This window comes from Leptinotarsa decemlineata, unplaced genomic scaffold, assembly GCF_025532065.1.
Source record: "Leptinotarsa decemlineata unplaced genomic scaffold, Ldec_3_MD MMD2_tig00000251_RagTag_RagTag, whole genome shotgun sequence".
NCBI classification, from domain to species: Eukaryota; Metazoa; Arthropoda; class Insecta; order Coleoptera; family Chrysomelidae; genus Leptinotarsa; species Leptinotarsa decemlineata.
Window position 1 is genome coordinate 8,070,562 of NW_027412547.1, and position 19,427 is coordinate 8,089,988.

Here is a 19,427-nt window from a genome sequence, read left to right on the forward strand (position 1 = left end):
TGAAAACTGAACCATATTTTATTTATTCACGTCATTACAAATAATAAATGTACAATTTTGAAATGTTCCCTGAAAATTACTTCCGCCACTGGAAACAATTTCTTTTTTTGTATGGCTGGAGCTTCTGTTCACTACAGTCGAGGTACCTGCCTCTTCTGATGACAAAGTAGACAACATACGCGCCGTTTTATTTCTCAATTCGATGCTATCCTCCAAATACCCCTCCGCCACCGTGGAACTTTTCCAACCTCCGTGTCTTTTTAAGTTAGTCATAGTTGCTCCTGCATTGGCTAGAGCAGTAGCAGAAGTGCGACGAAGGCAATGTCCCGTATAGGAAGATGATTTTGGCAATCCTAAATACATTGCGATTTTGCTGGGGATTTTCCCAAACATGTTTTTTCCAATTGGCTGAGATGTACATTTATTTTGTCGGAAGCTCAAAAAAAATCGTTCAATACCTTTAGGACGCAAAGACATATAAAGTCTTAATAAAGGCAAAGCGGAGAACTCTTTTTCATCCACAACTGTAAATTTCTTCGATACACCAGTTTTACTTTCCGGTACGTTCACTACCATAACGGAATCCCGGTCCTCTATATCCGATATCTTCATATTCAAAAGTTCCTGACTTCTGCATCCTCCAAAATAACCCATAATCAAAACAACCTATAACAAAAAAAAGGAAATAAATACACACAAAAAGGAAAATAAGAAAAAAAATACCTTATGCAATAAATGAATATCATTTATTGCATAAGGTAATTCCTTTAGGAATCTGATAACATCTTTAGGAGATAAAACAGCAGACTTTTTCGGCTTATAACTCTTACTCTTCCGTTTCAAAAAAGCCTGTAGTTCATTGAACTTGGTGATATCTCGTTTCTCATGTATAGTCACCATCGATTTTAGCATTGACCATTTAGTCCATAAAGAATTCGGACTATACGTTTCTGACTGAAACGAATAAACACAATTACTACCAAATCTACCGAAAAACATAGAACATTCCTTACCAGTTCTTGAAAATATGCCAGAAATACAGTTTCAGTGACATCTTTTGGCATAACATTTTTCCGTATCAGCCAGTCCAGATATATCTTGTATTCTTTTTGGTATACGGCTTCACTTTTCGATGGAATTAATGATTCTCTTGCTTGTTCAGCTTTTTTCAAAATATCCTCCATTATATTTGGGGTAGAAAACACGTTTTCACCGCAAACACAGCTTGATAACAAAGTTCTGTTTATAAACAAGTAACATAGCAACAACCTAGCAACAAGAAAACTCCACTATAATCAACGGTACCTGATTCAAATATACCGGGAAGGTAATGAATTGGTACATTTTTCCGTTTCAAAAATGAACAAAATTTTATTGAAATCGGTCAGAAATAAAATTATCTATGTACCACGGGAATTAATGAGCCTTAATAACCTCAGGCAATTGCTGTCCCTCGGGCCAGAGGCCCTCGGGACGCAAACTTTGCCATCGGTAATTAAGGCCCTCCTAATTCCCTTGATACATAAATAACTATTAACCCTTCTCGTTCATTAGAAAACTTTTATACACGTTGCCATAGTAATACGTCAATTAGAAAACAAATCGATTGAATTTCAATATGCATATTTTTGTAACATACGAAAAAAAATCATTCCAGACAACGAATCAAGAAACCTTGAACTGTCAAATAATATTGATCACCAACAATCATGATTCGGTAAGCTGCTTTCTATTTTTAATCGCAACCCAGGCGAAGTCAATCAATTCCTATTTTTGCGTGATTTTTCTAGAATGAGTTACAATGTGAGTTTACTATCCATGACCTTTATACGCTAACGAACTTCCAATGAAATGAATTAAACAAGTTTGAACGGTGTTCATCGAACGTCATATTTATTCAAATTTATATTGTTTTGACCTCTAATAGAAAGTCCTATCCATTGACTCATCCGAATTAATTAAAAAAATTAGGAAAACGGAATTTAGTATATTGGCGTCTCAACTTACAAGAATATAATCGCATCGAGGATTGTAACAAAATATGCCAACAGTCCGAGCTACATTCGATATTCTTTCTGTGGGCCAATCTCCTGGTTGAATAATTTTTATGACGATTTCAAAGTTAAAATAGGTCGTCTAATTTTGAATACGCGACCTCACACTGTCAGTTTTTTTATTTTTTTGAGAAGCTACACTGATTTACGTAACAGAATTATACAAAATACATCTTTACTGGTGCACATATAAAAAATGCGTCCTTGGTTTTCGAAAATAAATGAAAACAGAACTAGTGTAATTTACTGTCAGAATGCCAGCAGATTATTACATATCGGTAAAAAAATATTACGTGTTCTGTTCGAAATATTTTTTCCACAGGAAATGGCTTGCAACGGTAAATTTTGTAATGGCCGAGGGATACTTAAGAAGGCGATACATTTATTTGAATAAATGTTTTTTTCCTATTCCTACAAAAATGTTGTTTGTTAATAATTTTTAACAACTCACTATTTATAGTAACATCTTACATGATAAAGTTTTCATGATCAGTTAACTTTTTCGGTAAACGGTTAGTAAACTATTTGAAAAATGATAATGATTTTGCATCTATTATTTTTTATAGGTGCTTCTTTATCCAAGTTCTTTTATAATTTTCATGATTGCTGTATACTGTATTCTTCATCCGGTCCCGTTTTTATATTATTTATGTTAATTTAATAGTAACTACTTAGCTATAACCTCCAATAATTAATTTTCTCAAATATCTTACATGTATAGTTCAAGTAAACGAGTGCCACCTACTAATTTTGTTATTCAATAATCATTTCTGATTATTTAAGAATCACAACCATATTACATATAGTGATAGTGATACTTTCACTATCACTGTTGTCATTTAAATCAATAATGAATTTATTTCCACCATTGATATGGAAGTGTCCAATCTCCATATAGACTTTTTCAACTACAATTACTTTTTTAATCCTTTTCTGCCAGTCTTCTTCGCTAATATAAAATACTTCTTCTTTAACTAGCTCTATTACCTCCCTATCAAATTTTGGAAAATTATTTTTACGCCTGATGAGTTGTTTTAATTTTCCCCAAATCAACTCGATGGGATTGAAAACACAAAAATAGGGGGGAAGTCTCAGTATGGTGTGTCCATACTTCTCAGCAATACTCTCAAGGGCATACACTTTTTCAAATGTTTTTGTCTGTAAAACTTCAAGTAGTTGCTTTTTGGTATAGTTATCTTCAAAGTACAAATTGTTATCCATTAACAAACTTTGTATTTCATCTTTCTTCGAATTTTTTTATTCGGTACTTTGATGAGCTGTCGTTAATGATAGGAAGCGTTGTCAAGATCTATTACAATTGGGATCAATGTGTTTTCAAACCATTTCTAGAAAATATGATAGTCAATATTGCAGTCCTCAAGTTTTTTTTCCACATAACTTCAAAGAATTCGGAACCGATCCTTTACTTCCTCCGCAATATACAATGATTAGTCGCGATAATTTGTTTGCAGGCATGTTAGGCGTACACATTCTCGAACCAGCAGTCTACCCTTTCGTAACTGTGTCGTGAGTGTCATCGCAAGTTTCGTCCAAAAAGAAAATTTGCCGTTGTTCTTGTCTATATTTAGTTATTTGTTCTAAGAATTTGTTACGCAATTCCACTATTCTTCTGCTTTCCATAACTGTTTGACGTTTGCTTATTATTTTAAATCTAAATCCCAGTTTCTTTATCCAATTCTGAAGAGTTTTGTCACAGCAGCTCACGTTATGGCCGGAAGTATTCAATTTCTTCCTTATGATTTCTGTTGTAGGAATCACATGGCTTTTGTAACAGTCGTATATTGTTTTTTTTTATTGATTTTATTGGATGAACTTCTGAAGGGTTTGATAATTTCGTATTACATCGCGTCTTGCGTTCATAACTTTTGTTTTTGACTATTTTACATACAGTTGAGAAAGGAATATCTGATGTTCCTTGTAACAGTTTGTTTTCCTCGGAACCAAACTTGAGATGTAGATTCTTATATACATTGAAACATACTTTCTGTGTTTCAATATTCAAATGCATCTGAATCTTATTCACTGGTAGCTCTTTTTCGCATTGCTCACCATCGCTATTGGAATCACTACACAGGAAAAAGTCTGCGTTGTTATCACACTCGTTATTACTATTATTACTTGTCCAAGAACGCCACATTTTAAACAGATAACAATCATAATGATAATAATTTTATTAGTCTCAAGAAACACACAGTTTTTAGACACGTCAATACAATTTCTAAAATAGGTTTGAGAGGATAAGATTCGTCAATACAGTTTCTAAAAAATGCTTGTAGACAAATTAGATTTACAAAAAAATACAAGTTAACAAGATAAAATTCCAATCTTATAAAAATTGACTGAAATGTACAGCCATGATCTTTTACAAATTATAAATCACACAGCTAACATATTATATATATTCAAAGTTGAGTAAAAATTCGGGAGGTGACCACAAAAGTGTCTCTTTCTTCTTGAATAACTTCGAAAAATTGATCAGTTTCATATAAAGGATGTTTGGTTAATATTTTCTTCAATAAGTTTTTGAATCACAAAAATTTTAAGTAATTATAACTGCCCCAATATCGAATTTCAACACTCAAATCGCGATCAGTTCCTGAACTGAACATTGACAACACGAAGTCTATAAACATCCTCGCATTCTATTCGTCACCGTAATATGACTTCAAATTTAATTTTATGACTCTTCAGCCAATCATAAAACTCGGTTAGTAAAAATTATCCAACACGAACCACCAATTCTTCAGTCCACGTGGACTATATCGCAGCGGCATCATTTCTTTGTATTGGTTTCTTTGGCCTTTGAGTTCGCCGATAGCTTTAACTATTCACAATACCGGTTACTTCGGCGATACAGACAGCTGACCGATTACATTTCATGTACCTTATTATTAATCAAAATTATATCGACGATACCAAAAGTTTATTTTTGAAAAGTACAGTTAGGATTTTGTTTTGGATATATAATAACCTCAGTAACAACAAATTTGCTTTCAAAGAGCATTTCTTTAAAATATGAATAATTATTTGGAATTCACTGTAGACGCTTTGACAGATTATGTGTAATATCTGTTCAGCAAGTTATGATGAAATTTTGTCTGGAAAACATAGAATTTCGTCTAGTAACTCAAATTTCTTTCAAATTTATTGTTAATTAACTATTTTGCTGTTGGCAGTACACCCTTCCTTGAATCCGTCTCTGCATAGATGTGTAAACAATGACAAACTTTTGAAATTTCACTTAGAAATCGTCTTATGGCTTGGAATACTATCTTGAACGAATATCATAAAATAAAAGTAGGTAACTCTTTATTTACAAAAATAAATCCCGCTATTATCGTCGTGTACCCGATTTACGCCTTCGCATTTATCTAGACTAGAAATAATGACGTGAAGGCTAGGCTAGGCCCAGTCTGTTGCACCTCGAACGGGGCTAATGACCTGAGCACATAATCTCTCACATTACAGAGTTAGTTTCTCCAACCCATGATGTTATTTTCAGTGATGAACGCATTAATATTACCGAAAATAATGACAGAATTGAGAAAACTCGTCCTTAATTCAGCTAGTCATAATGAATAATTGCTAACAATCTTTATTCTAACAAAAGTTACTGCATTTTAATTTATAAAAGAAAAAGATTGGAATATTATTAATAGAACAATGAAAAAAACTGAAGGAATAGAGAGAATTTTTTAAACGTGTTTAAATTGAAAAATATAATACTTCAAAATTCAAGTTCCTTTAAAGTTTCGCTTCAAAACGACAGACTTGTTACGTCACTGCAGTGATGTCAAATATTTCCACATAGTGTGGAAATGTCATGCTGAGGTTCGAAAAGCCAAGTTATTGGGAAGTTTTTAGTTGGACAAAACACAAGCACTGCAGCAAAGTCCTTAAGGTGCCCTAAGAGCGATGCTATTGCGAAAGTAGCGATACACACTGGATTTGATCGCTGGAGATTAAAGCCATTTGGAAAAACGTTCTCAAGAAGTTTATTCCAAAAGAACGCAGATCTCCAAATGGAAGAGTTCTTGTACAGTGAAGTTCGAGGTGTACCGAGTTGAACCTCAAAACGATGAGCAGCCACAGTATGTCGCGTATTTCTAATATGTACCGCTCTTGGAGGAATCAAATGTGCCAAGTCACTTGAAAACTTCCCGTGAAAGTTTCTATAGAAGACAGACAAATCTCCAATCTTTCTTCAATGTTCCAGACTATCAAGGTTGCAAGTTATGTTCGTGTCTCCAATCATAGGTCGTTTATGGATGGAATCCAGTAGCTTCAGAGTATGCTTAGGGGTGGAGCTTCATACATGAGAACAATACTCCAAAGAAGGTCGTTGATATACAATAAAAAAAGTTTGAGGCAATATGGATTCCTGGAGACCACAAGCGTCGATGGTGAAAGTATTCGAGATAAATCCATTGACGGCCACTTGCAGGGAACGTTTTTTCAGGAAGCTGGAGAGCCATACATAGAAATGATCCGACAGGCCATAGTATCAAAGTTTGGCCAGCAAACCCCCATGCCACAGACAGTCAATGGCCTCAGAAATATCAAGCGCAACAGCTCTTGACGTTTCTCGATTGCGTCATTCCAAATATGGGTGACATACCATGGAAGGTCGCCTGTTGATCTTTGTTTCCAAAAGCCATATTGATGATCGCTCAAGATGTTGAAGCTTTCAAAATATTTGAGGATATGGCAGTTTACAGCTGTTTCCATGATTTTTGATATCACTGATAGCAAAGCGACTGGTCTATAGTTAATATTACTGGAATTTTTTCCCAGCACCAAATCGTTATTTTCAACACCTCGACACGTGTTCCGATCACCAAGTGATCATCTTCAAAGAGGAAGATTGGTGGTATGGTATGGTATGAAACTGAGATGTATACCACCAAATTACGAGGAACTTTGGAAAGATTTTCAAGGAACTAGGTATGAAGGTGGTTTTTTAAACAAGTCATACACTACAGAGCTTGTTGGGAAGTCCAAAAGTCGAAGACGAGAATTCGGAAAAGTCTGGAATTTACGAAATTGAATGTAAGGACTGCGATGCAAAATATTATGGACAGACAAAAAGATCTATTAAAGTAGGATATAAGAAACACATAGCAAACTTAAAATATGGAAGACCTGAAAAATCAGCAGTCGCCAATCATATTTTGCAACAAAACCATTCCATAGACTTCAGTTCATTAATATTAGTTAGACAAGTTAACCACAACAGGCAACTAGATGCCTATGAGAGTGTAGAAATAAGTAAACACAATAATATGAATAACGAAGACGGACCTATACCAAAGAGCATACTATATAGCTTGTTAAAATAAAATAATGTTGTTGGGTTTACTGATTACTACATAAGGACACATTGCAAAAAGAAATTTGGATAGGCAATACTGTGAAATTAATTTTTATATAGCTGAAAATAGTTTTATATAAACATATATTGTAAAATAATAGATAAGGCAAAATTGTAAAATTAATTTAGGTTGGTATACCTGTCTGGGTGGTACGCCTGGATGGTTTACCTCTATGGGATACCTATATAGCATAAATAGGGTTAGCTCGCATTAGTTTCAGTTTTAATCTTCCTCTTTGAAGATGATCACTTGGTGATCGAGGTGTTAAAAATAACGATTTGGTGTTGGGAAAAAACTCCAGTGATATTCATGACTACACCAAAGGTTCCAAACAGTGCATCATAAGTGTGGTCTATAGTTATTTGGACGATTTTTTTGCCCTTTCTGGGAATAGGCTGAATGCGAGCAATCTTGTAAGACAGATTGAAAATTCTGCAAGTCTGTGGAGTGGGACGCAAATTGTTTAGCGAGTATATTTGCTTTTCTTCATGTTCTGAAAATATTCTACGACAAAAGAACCAATATGTCCGCTGCTTTGACTTTCTTTTTTTGTTCAGTTTGTGCTTCTTTATCAATTGGATATCACGTTTTGTCTAGTTTCAGGCTGGGGTTTGGCAGCTTGCATCAGTATCACTAATGCCTCCTTGAAGATTGTACAGTAACTTTTCAGTTTATCTATTACACCTTTTTGTAGCCGCAGTCTTTACAAATGAAACTGTTTTTCAACCTATAACTACATATTTTCATGATAGATTTTCAATGACTTCACATATGGTAAAAAAGAATGACCAACTGCGCAACGCATGTTCCTAAGACGTTTTTGAAGGAAAAAATATTATTATTCATGACCTGAAGTTGGCAGCTTATGGTGTAATATATTGTGTAAAACTAATTAGTAAATTTATGTTTTCTCGTTGATTGTTATAAATATAATAAATACGAAGGGTAGATATATATACCAATGTGGCTTCCGATAAGCACATTTTTCAAAATAAAAGTAAAAAAGTATGAATAAAATATTGTTGGAAACTTTATACCTTTCATGGAAAGTTTCAGAACTCTCTCAACAACGCAGTCAGCATTTTGGTTACTAATACAAAATTGTGAAAATACTGACGTAGAGAAAAGTTTAGCTTCCATTCTCATCTTTACTTGGCGAATTTTATTTTAGTATATTATTCCTGAAAATATTTTTGTTTAATGTAATATCTGTCAAAATCTGTATTTCCGTTAACCCGCTGTCGCCCCCTAAGAACAAGAACCCTCAAAAGCGATTCCTAGCACAAGAAAAAATATATCAACAGTTGGAAAATGTGTGGTTTTACGACTGAAGAATAAGTTATAATTGAAGTAACTAATCATATGAACGAATTAAATTCAACATTCAAAATTTCACAACGACAAAAATGGAATCGAAAACAAAGTAATAAATCATTTACTTGTCCTTATATTGGGGCTTTGCCTTTATCCATGTTCACTTCGTGGGCTTCTCAAATTATTATATTTCCATATTCATTTACTCGTCGAGGTCGTTGTTGAAAGCGACCCCAATACAAAAAGTCTGACGTCTATTAAATAAATAATTTCGAGACTACATATCTTTAATCTCGTTTTTGGCGAGTTTTCAAAAATCCAGGCTCTTAGGAAAAAATTTGAGTCGATTGATAAAAAAAGTTTCTAACGTGTCAGCTTGTATACACTCCAACGATTCAATACCGTCTAATTATTTTCCGTAGATAAGTAGTCTTTCCTCACCTAACGTGGCACATTTAAATGGGTACTCATTACGTAATCGCCATCCGATTTTGTCAATATTTATTTTAGACAGACTACGTGTCCTTTTATCGTCTATTTGCATAACATCACGCCACTTTCAAAGTTTACGAAGAATCATTCATAATTAACTGTAACAAACAAAACTATCTTTCGGAAATAATTTGACCGTAAGTGAATAATTATGAAAATATAGCAATACAATATTTAGAACAAATAAAACTGGGGACTAATACACACTTTCTCATTTTGATAGGTTTTTCTTGAGAATTGCAGAAGGTAATGTTTATTCTAAAGAGTTGACCCACAACGAGTTGAACGTTTTATTTAAGAAAAAAGAGAAAATTCGTGCCGTTCATTTTGATGAAGAAATCAACAACAAATAATATTAGTGGAAAAAAAACCACGGATAAATTGTTCAAAATGACCTCCACTTAGTTCCATACAATAAATACAGTCTACTCTCGAAAGCGTTACATTATTCAAGATGTCCGGAGTCGGCATTCCCGAACAATTCTCTGTCGCAGGTCTTCAAGATTTGTAGACTTAGTAGAGTACACTTTCGACTTCAGGTGTCTATACAGAAAGAAGTCAATCGGTGTGAGATCAGGTGATCTAGCTGGCCACTCCACTGGACCCCTTCTGCCGATCCAACGCATTGGAAAACGTTCGTCCAAAAACTGTCTCACCCGAACAGCAAAACATGGGGGTGCGCCATCCTACTGGAAATTGTCATCATTTTCTAAAATTTGTGTAATCATAGGATCTACACAGTCTTGTAATATATTTAAGTATATGTCTCCATTGAGATTACATTCAATGATGAATGGTCCAACAATATGATTACCAAGAATGCCGGCCCAGACATTCATTTTTTGTGGAGTTTATTTATGACTGTGTTTCCATCACCAAATGAGGATTCACATCGCTCCAGTAACGACAAGTATGTCTATTCACTTCACCATTCAATATGAAAGAAATTTCGTCTGAAAAATAGGTTTGGGTTAATTGTCAATTTCTCGCTGAACATCTCACAAAACTGAAGTCGACTATCAGGATCATCTTCGTTTAATTCCTGAACTAGCCTTAAATTGAAAGTATGGAATTTGTAGGCTTTCAAAATCCGAAAAACACTAGTAACTGATACACAAGACGCTCTAGCTACTGATAGATTGGTCGATTATTCATTTGAACATATCCTAAAACTGCAACTTCAACTCCGTCATTTCTGACAGGACGGAATACTTCATCCTTTCTGTTGTGAAGTTCTGAAGTTCGAAACTTATCCATTAACTGTTTAATGTATTGATGGTTCACGCTGTGGCCTGGATGATTCGTATTATAAATTCTTGCAGCAGCTTTAGCACATTCATTACTTCTATAATATGTTGCAACAATTTCTATTCTTTCTTCAGAAGAATAAACCATGTTGGAACACAGTGAACAAGAATGACTGAATAATAATTCGTGAAGAAGTGACAGTGGCCAACTATCTACTTTTTGTTCTGCGACAACTAGATTCAACAAAAACTACCAGTGCAGAAAAAACTAACAGCGTCGTCCATTTCAAAACGTTTACTACTAGTTGAATCAATTCTACAAATCTAGAAGAGCTGCGACAGAGAATTGTTAGGGAATGCCAATTTCTGACTCCGGACATCTTCGATAATGTAAAGGTGGCCCTAAACGATCAATCTGCTTGATCAAACGATTGACGAGCGCTTCAATCAACTGCAATCAGCTCTTCAATATTTTGATGAAAACCTTCTTCTAACCAGAAATGGGACCAGTGCACACTTGTTGTTCGTTCGCTGGTGGTTCATTTCGGTGAGCAATGGTTTCGAACACGGATTTGGCCATCCTCTCCCTTACATTGATTGCCCTCAAGTGGAAAAAAACAACAGAAGAAGAAACGACCGTGATGGAAGGAGTGGAACATGGTAAATATGTAGTTTCCTTGTTTCTGTTGTAATAGTCCTTGCTCTTCACTATCCATAATCCCGGACAATTACGATATAATTCAATCAACAAGTTGATGAATTTCCGCTCAGAGATTTCGGGAAGCTCACTTTTCGCAGCGAATGCCATGGTTTCTACCTAGTGACTGACGCAATGCTTGACAAAAATTGCCCTAGACGGTCAACCCCCTTCTTCAACCGCTTGAGCCATTCAAACTTTTTATCAATCACCATCAAGCCTCGCTTCAAGCGTCCTACACAGTCAATCACGCTCGAGTCAATCGATTGACTCAAGCTTTTGATCAAAATGATTGACCGTCTAGGGCCTTCTTTCGGAACGCTTTCGAAAGTAGACTGTATTATTTATTGTATGGAACTAGATAGATGGAGGTCATTTTGAACAATCCGTTGATTGTGTTGCTATTAATATTACTGTTGTTGATTTCCTCAATAAAATGAGCGACAGGGAATTTTGTTTTTTCCTAAATAAAACATTCAACATTTAATTTCTCAATAACGAACCAACCAATTTCGAAAAAAAAATTACATAAGTAATAGAGGGACAAAAGACCTTTCAAATGATGTATCACTCTACCCCCATGCCATTGAAAAAATAGGGGAGTAGTTGTGCCTGCAAGGGGATGAAGTTTCGGGTATGATTTCCATATCAGAATTAGTCAACCTAGAAATTTCCAAAAATCCACGGCCTTCAAATTCGGAAAATAGTGACAGTGAGTTGACTCACACTCAGCAGATTCTCTATTGATTTAGGTTTCATTTTATCAGATTGTGGAAGGTTATAAACCAAAAAGAACCGGTAATAAATAAAGAGTATCAAGTGTTCAATCATTCGTGAATAATTGTCTGGATGGCATTTTTTCATAAACTTAGCAAGGCCAGACATCATTTCGATATCAAAACCGCAGCAGAAGCAATATTGCAGAACGTGACGGAAGAAACAGATTTATTTGCAGATTTGAAACGCAATTGAAAATGGTTTAATGAAAAATGGGAATGAAAAAAATTACAAACAAAAATTTATCACAAAAATAGGTATTCCTTTTTTCCTTGTCAACAGGTTATTAAAAGCTCAAATATTTAACAAGCAGTTTATTGAAATATTGTTATGGCAAGCTATTTTCGATATCTACGCAGTTTCGAGTGTTTTGATCGATGATTGCAAATAAAAAAGTATATTTTGTTTGGCGAACACAAATTTGTTCTAATAATAGGTGAAAATTTTCCGTCTTTCTCTGATCAAGGTCAAAATAATCAATTATGAAATAACTGCAATTTGTATAAAATTGCTTCAACATAAAATTACGTTGAGGTCCTGTTGTACACTCGCAGTTCAAGCGTGGTTCAAGTTTTAAGCTTGGTTCAAATAAGATTACGAGTTTCACAAGGCAGGTGCATTGGTAAAACTGGTTCATTTTACCACATAAGCCGGGTTTAACTACTGAATCAATTTTTGAATATCCAAGTCGAATTCAATAGGTACGTAACATAACCCAAAAAAATTACAAATTAATAACGACGGAAACTTCGTCGAAGTCATATATGCCGTTCAAAATGCTCGGGACATATGCAAAATCATAAGAGAGGCACTTTATCTTATGGAATTATTCACGTTTTATATTGATGTTCTATGCAATAAGTAATTTTCTCCTAGTTGAACGTGATTTTTCCTGTGTTAGTCGTTTAACATGGAATGTTATAAAAGTGACTGACAAACTATATAACAGATATATAAAATGCCTTACAAGAGGATATATGAAAAATCTACTTGTTTTTAATAATATCGCCAGATTTCTCAAGACACCATTGGAAAAGATTATTCATTTTAGGATTATACTCATAACAGACGACATAATAGCTGCCAGCTGTAATTCCAACATTTCTGAATTACGAGTATATCCTCTAAATTCGGAAAGAAGATGCGGAACAATTTGTGAACTTTTTTTAGTTGTTATAAACCCATTACAATCGTTCATTTTGTAAAAAAAATATTTTGTTTTTTTTTCAGAGGGATTTTGAATTTTTATGGCTACGTTTCATATTGCCATCAAAATTTATCGTTTATGTGCGTATTTTAGTTCTGGCAACCTAAATATAATTCAGAAATGAATAGATCTTGAATAATATTTTTGGAAAAGAAAGTTCTTGGCTTTCTACTACTTCATCTTGATACAAAAAAGGGATGAGGGAATCTTCCACAGAAGGGAAGGAAGTAATCAATTTGAAAATAAGTAACTCTATACATGTATGTGTAGATCATGCAAAGAAGTAACTTTCAGACACAAACTGAAAGAAAGTCCTCTTGAAACAGCTACTTTCCCTCATCCCTTTTTTGTATCAAGATGGAGTTGTAGAAAGCCAAAAACTTTCTTTCCCAAAAATTAATCACTCCTAAAAATATAACCCCTTTAATTCTTGAATAATACTTTTGAAGTTTTAGATCTCTCCAACCCTTGCACAGTAGACACTTTGCCTCATACTATGGGGTAAATGGGCTGGAAATGGGGAAGAAACTTGTCATAGATATATTTTCATTTCATATGTATAAAAATTCAATAACAATTACAAACCTATTGTCAAAAAATCTATGAAAGAATTCAAAATACGGTTATAAAATAAATACTATGTAGTACATATTTAAAATCGTTAACATCTTCCTTGGCGTAAATTATATGAAAAAAATTGGGAAGACACGTCAGGTTTATCGATTTATTGAATTGACTGATGTGACTTTTATTTGAGAATCAAGAAATTGGAAAGTTCACTTTCGGTGGAAGAAACCCTATTCGTGAATAAGTTTCCCGAAACGTATTTGGTGAAAATTATGAAAATGAGGCTTTGGAAATGTTTCTCGCAGATCTCACTAGGTAGTAATACAGAAAAATCACGCGAGATTGATATTAGAAAAACACTGAAATACATTAATTTCATCCATATAGAATATAGACGTGAACTGACCACCAAGATCGTGCGATTTGGTCCCGTTATACTTTTCCTTGTGGGGCAACAGAACAACTGAATGGCCTACGGAAACACCAGATTCAACTGTCTAAGATTTTTTCTTTGGAAATATCATAAAACTCAATCTGCTATTATTGCAGATCTCAAAAGGCAAATTACAGCAGTATGCCAGTCAATAATCAATGAAGTTTTCAGAAATGTTCGAAAAAAGACTTTATCACTGTTTAGACCAAATTGTACTATATTTTGAACAGTTCAAGTGTTTCATTTTTGAAATATATTTTTTCAAATTGAAAACAAACAAACAAAAAATCAAACAACTTTTCATTACTCGAGTTCTGGAACTGTGCCCCCTGAATTTCAATCATGTCTACCAAAATGAGAATACAATTATTTGTTTTGTGGGGGTTGAGCAAACCGGCCATCGGATGCCTACTTCCACGTAGCCCCGCTGGATACGGGAATGATAGAGTCACTTGTGGTTCTGTTATTCCCTAACTGAATGGCATCTCAACGATGGCTTGATCTTAAGGTGTGTGTATCCGTGCCGAGAGGATGAATGATACTGAGCCTATCAGCTGTCTCAACGGAACCTTCGAGTTACCGGGCGCCCTCTCGTCGAAGCGCCTTGTCACGGTAATGCGGGGCTCTGCCGTGATTGAATTTCTTTCCTTAGCTACTCGTAGGACTTTTATGGACAGAGTAAACTTAAAAATTCTTTCTGGCGCTACAGAGGAGATGGATGTTGAGCTTTCGACTCCAACTGACCTCCCTGTACATTTAGATCAGGAGCGAGAGCTTCTCAACTCTCCTGATTCAATAACTGAACTTAAAAAAAAAGTTTGGTGGTGTAGCCAGGAAACGAGAGTCGTCTCCTCAAGAGCGGGGTACCTTATGAAACCGCCATGCACCAAATTCTTGACCGGCGTACCCAGAATCTGTCTCAGGTGGAGGAACAAACCCCCCCATGAGCAGGTTAGCAAACGTTTGCGCTCAAGTGATGATTCACCAAAACCAGAGGCAAAAAAGCCTTGCACGGGTGAGTCAAAGGCATCGTCAGGTGTAACTGACGTGCAAAAACCCTCATATGGGAAGGTTGTCGCGGGTATCAAGGTGGGAATCTTACACCTTGACTATCCGATTACCTCATTAGCGATGAAACAGCAGAGCATATACTTTGTGCCTGCCCCGCTGGGGCAGGGGTTTTTAGAGTTCGGCAGAGCCGTACTCTTACCATCTGACCTGAAAGACCACTCACCATACAAACTAATCGGCTTCGTTGAGAAGCTGGGTTAATTTGGTCAGGTGTGAATAAGTGTGAGCCACAATAAACCCTTGCGGGTGGTGGAGGGTCGAATAGACCCACTTACTTTGGACCTAACCTAACTTAATAACCTGAAAACTATTACTCTCAGTGCAGGTGAGTTCTAATTACTTCTTTGGAAAATACTGGTAAACAACGTGATCTCTTAGAATTTCCCGCTAGATCACCTGATATTACACCTCTAGAATTATGATATTTACTGTTTTGGATGGTTTGCGAGTTTCTTTGGTCTTCTTTGGTTTTAATCTCCAAATGTTTCGATTGCAACGGCAGTAGTCATCTTCAGTGGCGTAGTCGAAGTACTCTTCTTGGAGATTATAACCAAACTTTGGAGATTATAACCAAACTAGACCACGGCAAAACCCGAAAACTATCTAAAACATTGACGCCAGCCGTGAAAGCCTACAGTTCTATATGATATTAACTGTTTGCAGATTATAAAAACGAATATAAAATTTCTAATTACTCAGAACGGCTGATCCGATTTCCAAAAATAGAACATAACGTTGGCAGCTTTCTCTTGACTATGAGTGATGTAATACCATTGTCTTTCTTATCAAAAAATGCTGCCTTTTTCCCGTTCGAAAGTAAAGAGGAGAGGACTTTATACGTCCGCACTGTAAGTAGTAACATCATTATACTTCTTTCTAACACGCAAATATGATACATACTTTCAGTTACTTGATCAAAAAATCGTCATACGCTATTTATAGACAAGTTTATTGCGCGCTGCTTGCCCGGTTATCTACTCTGACATACAAGATTTAGAGTGAACTATCACAATACACAGTTAGTTATGCTGCAATTATCGATTCAATAAACAAGTTCCAGTACATGAAGTTGCATTTAAGGTAATTATTATTCAAACGAGGAATACGCAAAGGTATTTTAATGATGAAGTATTATCATCATCTAACAACTCAAAAAAAACAACTTTCGATTTTTATTCGAATAAAAAGTCGTGTACAGAGCATCTAGTGTTGCGGTTTGTTGATACCGAACAAGACCAAAGCAACGAAAATAGATTTAATGCGTAGAATGAACCGAGAATAATTCTCTTATCGACATTGTCAAGGAGAAACTCTGCCAAATGAGATATCAATTCTGCTTTCTAGTGGGTCATATGAGTTTATATTTGAATATTGAGAAAGAGTTCAAAGTAAACGATCAATCAACTATTTCATAGCTTTAATTTGAAAGACTATACAGGGTGTTGCGGAAATGGAATGTTTATGCAACACGACAAGGAAATTATTGTGTTGATTGGTAAATGCGAACAGTTGGTAGATACTCGTTAACATCGGGCGGCATGGAATAACAGAAATTTGTTGCCTGTTGCTTGTATCCATGTTTTCCATATCACATGGAAAACGCCGCTCAGACTATACGGTGTTGTCGACAAGTGGTGTCGCTAGTGAACCTTTTTTCATTACAATATTCATCTAGCAGGTATAGTCGAAGTAAACGATATCGTGTACTCTTAAAGTTTGCGTCACTCTCAAAGGCCAAAAAAAACCAATACATAGAAATGAACCGGCAGCGAACTAGTACACGTGGACGGTAGACTTGGCGGTTCGTATCGTATAATTTTTACTAACCGGGTTTCATGATTGGCTGAAGAGTCGTAAAATTAAATTTGGAATCATGTTACGGTGACGAATAGAAATCGGGAATGCGGGGATGGTTATCGCCGTCGTGTTCAGTTCAGGAACTGATCGAGATTTGAGTGTTGAAATTCGATATTGGTGCGGTTATAATTACTTAAAATTTTTGTTATCTGTTTAAGATGTGACGTCCTTGGACAAGTACTAATGGTAATAACGAGTGTGATAACAACGCAGACTTTTTCCAGTGTAGTGATTCCAATAGCGATGATGAACAATGCGAAAAAGATATACTAGTAAATAAGATTCGGATGTATTTGAATATTGAAACACAGAGAGTATGTTTCAATGTATATAAAGATCTACATCTTAACTTTGGTGTCGATATTTGACCGAAATTCCTTTCTCAACTGTACGTAAAGTAGTCAAAAACAAACCTTATGAACGCAAGTCAAAAACAAACCTCATGAACGCAAGACGCGATGTGATACAGGATTACCAAAACATTTAGATATTCATCTAATAAAATCATTGAAAAAAACAATATACGACTGTTACAAAAGCAATGAGATTCCTACAACTGAAATCAGGAAGAAATTGAATACGTCCGGCCATAACATGAGCTGCTGTGCCAAAACTTTTCATAATTGGATAAAGAAACTAGGATTTAGATTTAAAATAATGAACAAACGTCAAGCAGTTATGGAAAGCAGAAGAATAGTGGAATTGCGTAACAAATACTTAGAATAAATAACTAAATATAGACAAGAACGGCAAATTTTCTATTTAGATGAAACTTGGTACGACACTCACGACACAGTTACGAAAGGGTGGACTGATGGTTCGAGAATGTGTACGCCTAACATGCCTGCAAACAAAGGATCGCAACTAATTATTGTGCATTGCGAAGAAAATAAAGAATGGGTTAAGAATTCTTTGAAATTATGTGAAAAAAATTTGAGCACTGCAATGTTAACTATCATAAGAACATGGAAGCTAATATTTTCGAGGAATGGTTCGAAAACGCATTGATCCCAAATTTGGATGCGCATAGTGTAATAGGTCTTAACAACGCTTCCTATCATTCGCGACAGCTCATCAAAGTACCGAATAAAAAATCGAGTTAAGATGAAATTCAAAGTTTTTTAATGGATAAGAATTTGTATTTTGAAGATAACTATACCAAAAACCAACTACTTAAATTTTTACAGACAAAAACATTTGAAAAAGTGTATGCCCTTAAGAGTATTGCTGAAAAGTATGGAAACACCATACTGAGACTTCCCCCTTATTTTTGTGTTTTCAATCCCATCGAGTTCATTTGGGAAAAATTGAAACAAAGCATCAGGCGTAAAAATAATTTTCCAAAATTTGATAAGAAAGTAATAGAGCTAATTAAAGAAGAAGTATCTAATATTACCGAAGAAGACTGGTAGAAAAGGATTAAAAAAGTAATTTGAGTTGAAAAAGACTATATATAAAGATTGGACACTCCCATATTATGGTGGAAATAAATTCATTATTGATTTAAATGACGACAGTGATAGTAAAACAGAGAATATGGAAGAGGAATTATCAGAAGCTTTCCAAGAAAGTTAGTGAAGTGTTTTTGAAGCGATTGATTTTATATATATGTGAGTAAGTAGTATTCAGAAGTATTTTCAATTATCACCCTGTTATTTGAATCCCTACTTTTCCACTCACCTATGTGAAGGAAATATTCATTATATATATTATCATCACTTTTCGTGAATTGGAATTTGCTTCGTCGTAATCAGGGGAAATTGGAAACTTGACCTTTCTGAATCTATATGAAGTTGTTAAATGCAATTTCAAAGTCGCTTTACATTTGGCAATAAAATGAAAAACCTGCGTGCCATATACACAGTGTGTCCCAGCTAAAACTTGTCATCCCTCTAATTTGCGAACTCGTGAACAAAACTGAAAATCGCTCAGATCCGTCGATTTTTATTTCAAGGGGAACACTTTTACCAAATACACCGTCATTGTGTTGTCAACCCCATCATCCCCAGCCCCCCCTACTCCAGAATTTTCAATGGGACTACTATACTTGTGATACATCATTTTGAACGGAATCCAATCCCAAATACATCGGTGTACTGAAATTGAGTATGTTGTTGAAAAGCAAGTTTTATCAAGATATTTACATTTTTCATCATCATTGAATGTGACAATGAAAATTTTCATATTCAATTGTTGCTTGTATTTTACTTTATTGTAATTTCATTTCAGGGTTTCTTGCTGAATATAATTGTTATTTTCAGCTATTCATTTCAATTTTATTAATTCTTTCAGGGATTTCAAATTACTTTATATCATAC

General features: G+C 35.0%; 1 protein-coding gene and 2 long non-coding RNA genes across 3 annotated transcripts in view; 1 reads left to right on the forward strand and 2 right to left on the reverse strand.

The window, feature by feature from the left end:
- LOC141481668 (uncharacterized) lies at positions 1 to 16,213 on the reverse strand. Its single transcript, XR_012465092.1, has 2 exons — positions 1,014 to 16,213; positions 1 to 954 (listed from the first exon to the last, which is right to left on the reverse strand). It is a non-coding gene; the product is annotated as an uncharacterized lncRNA (long non-coding RNA).
- LOC111508549 (MAP kinase-interacting serine/threonine-protein kinase 1) overlaps positions 1 to 19,427 on the reverse strand; it is a 44,727-nt gene that overhangs the window by 14,119 nt on the left and 11,181 nt on the right. The window lies entirely within an intron of this gene.
- LOC141481669 (uncharacterized) overlaps positions 16,202 to 19,427 on the forward strand; it is a 15,934-nt gene continuing 12,708 nt past the window's right edge. The window contains exon 1 of the long non-coding RNA XR_012465093.1: positions 16,202 to 16,332. This is a non-coding gene — a long non-coding RNA (uncharacterized lncRNA). The remainder of the gene's footprint in view (positions 16,333 to 19,427) is intronic.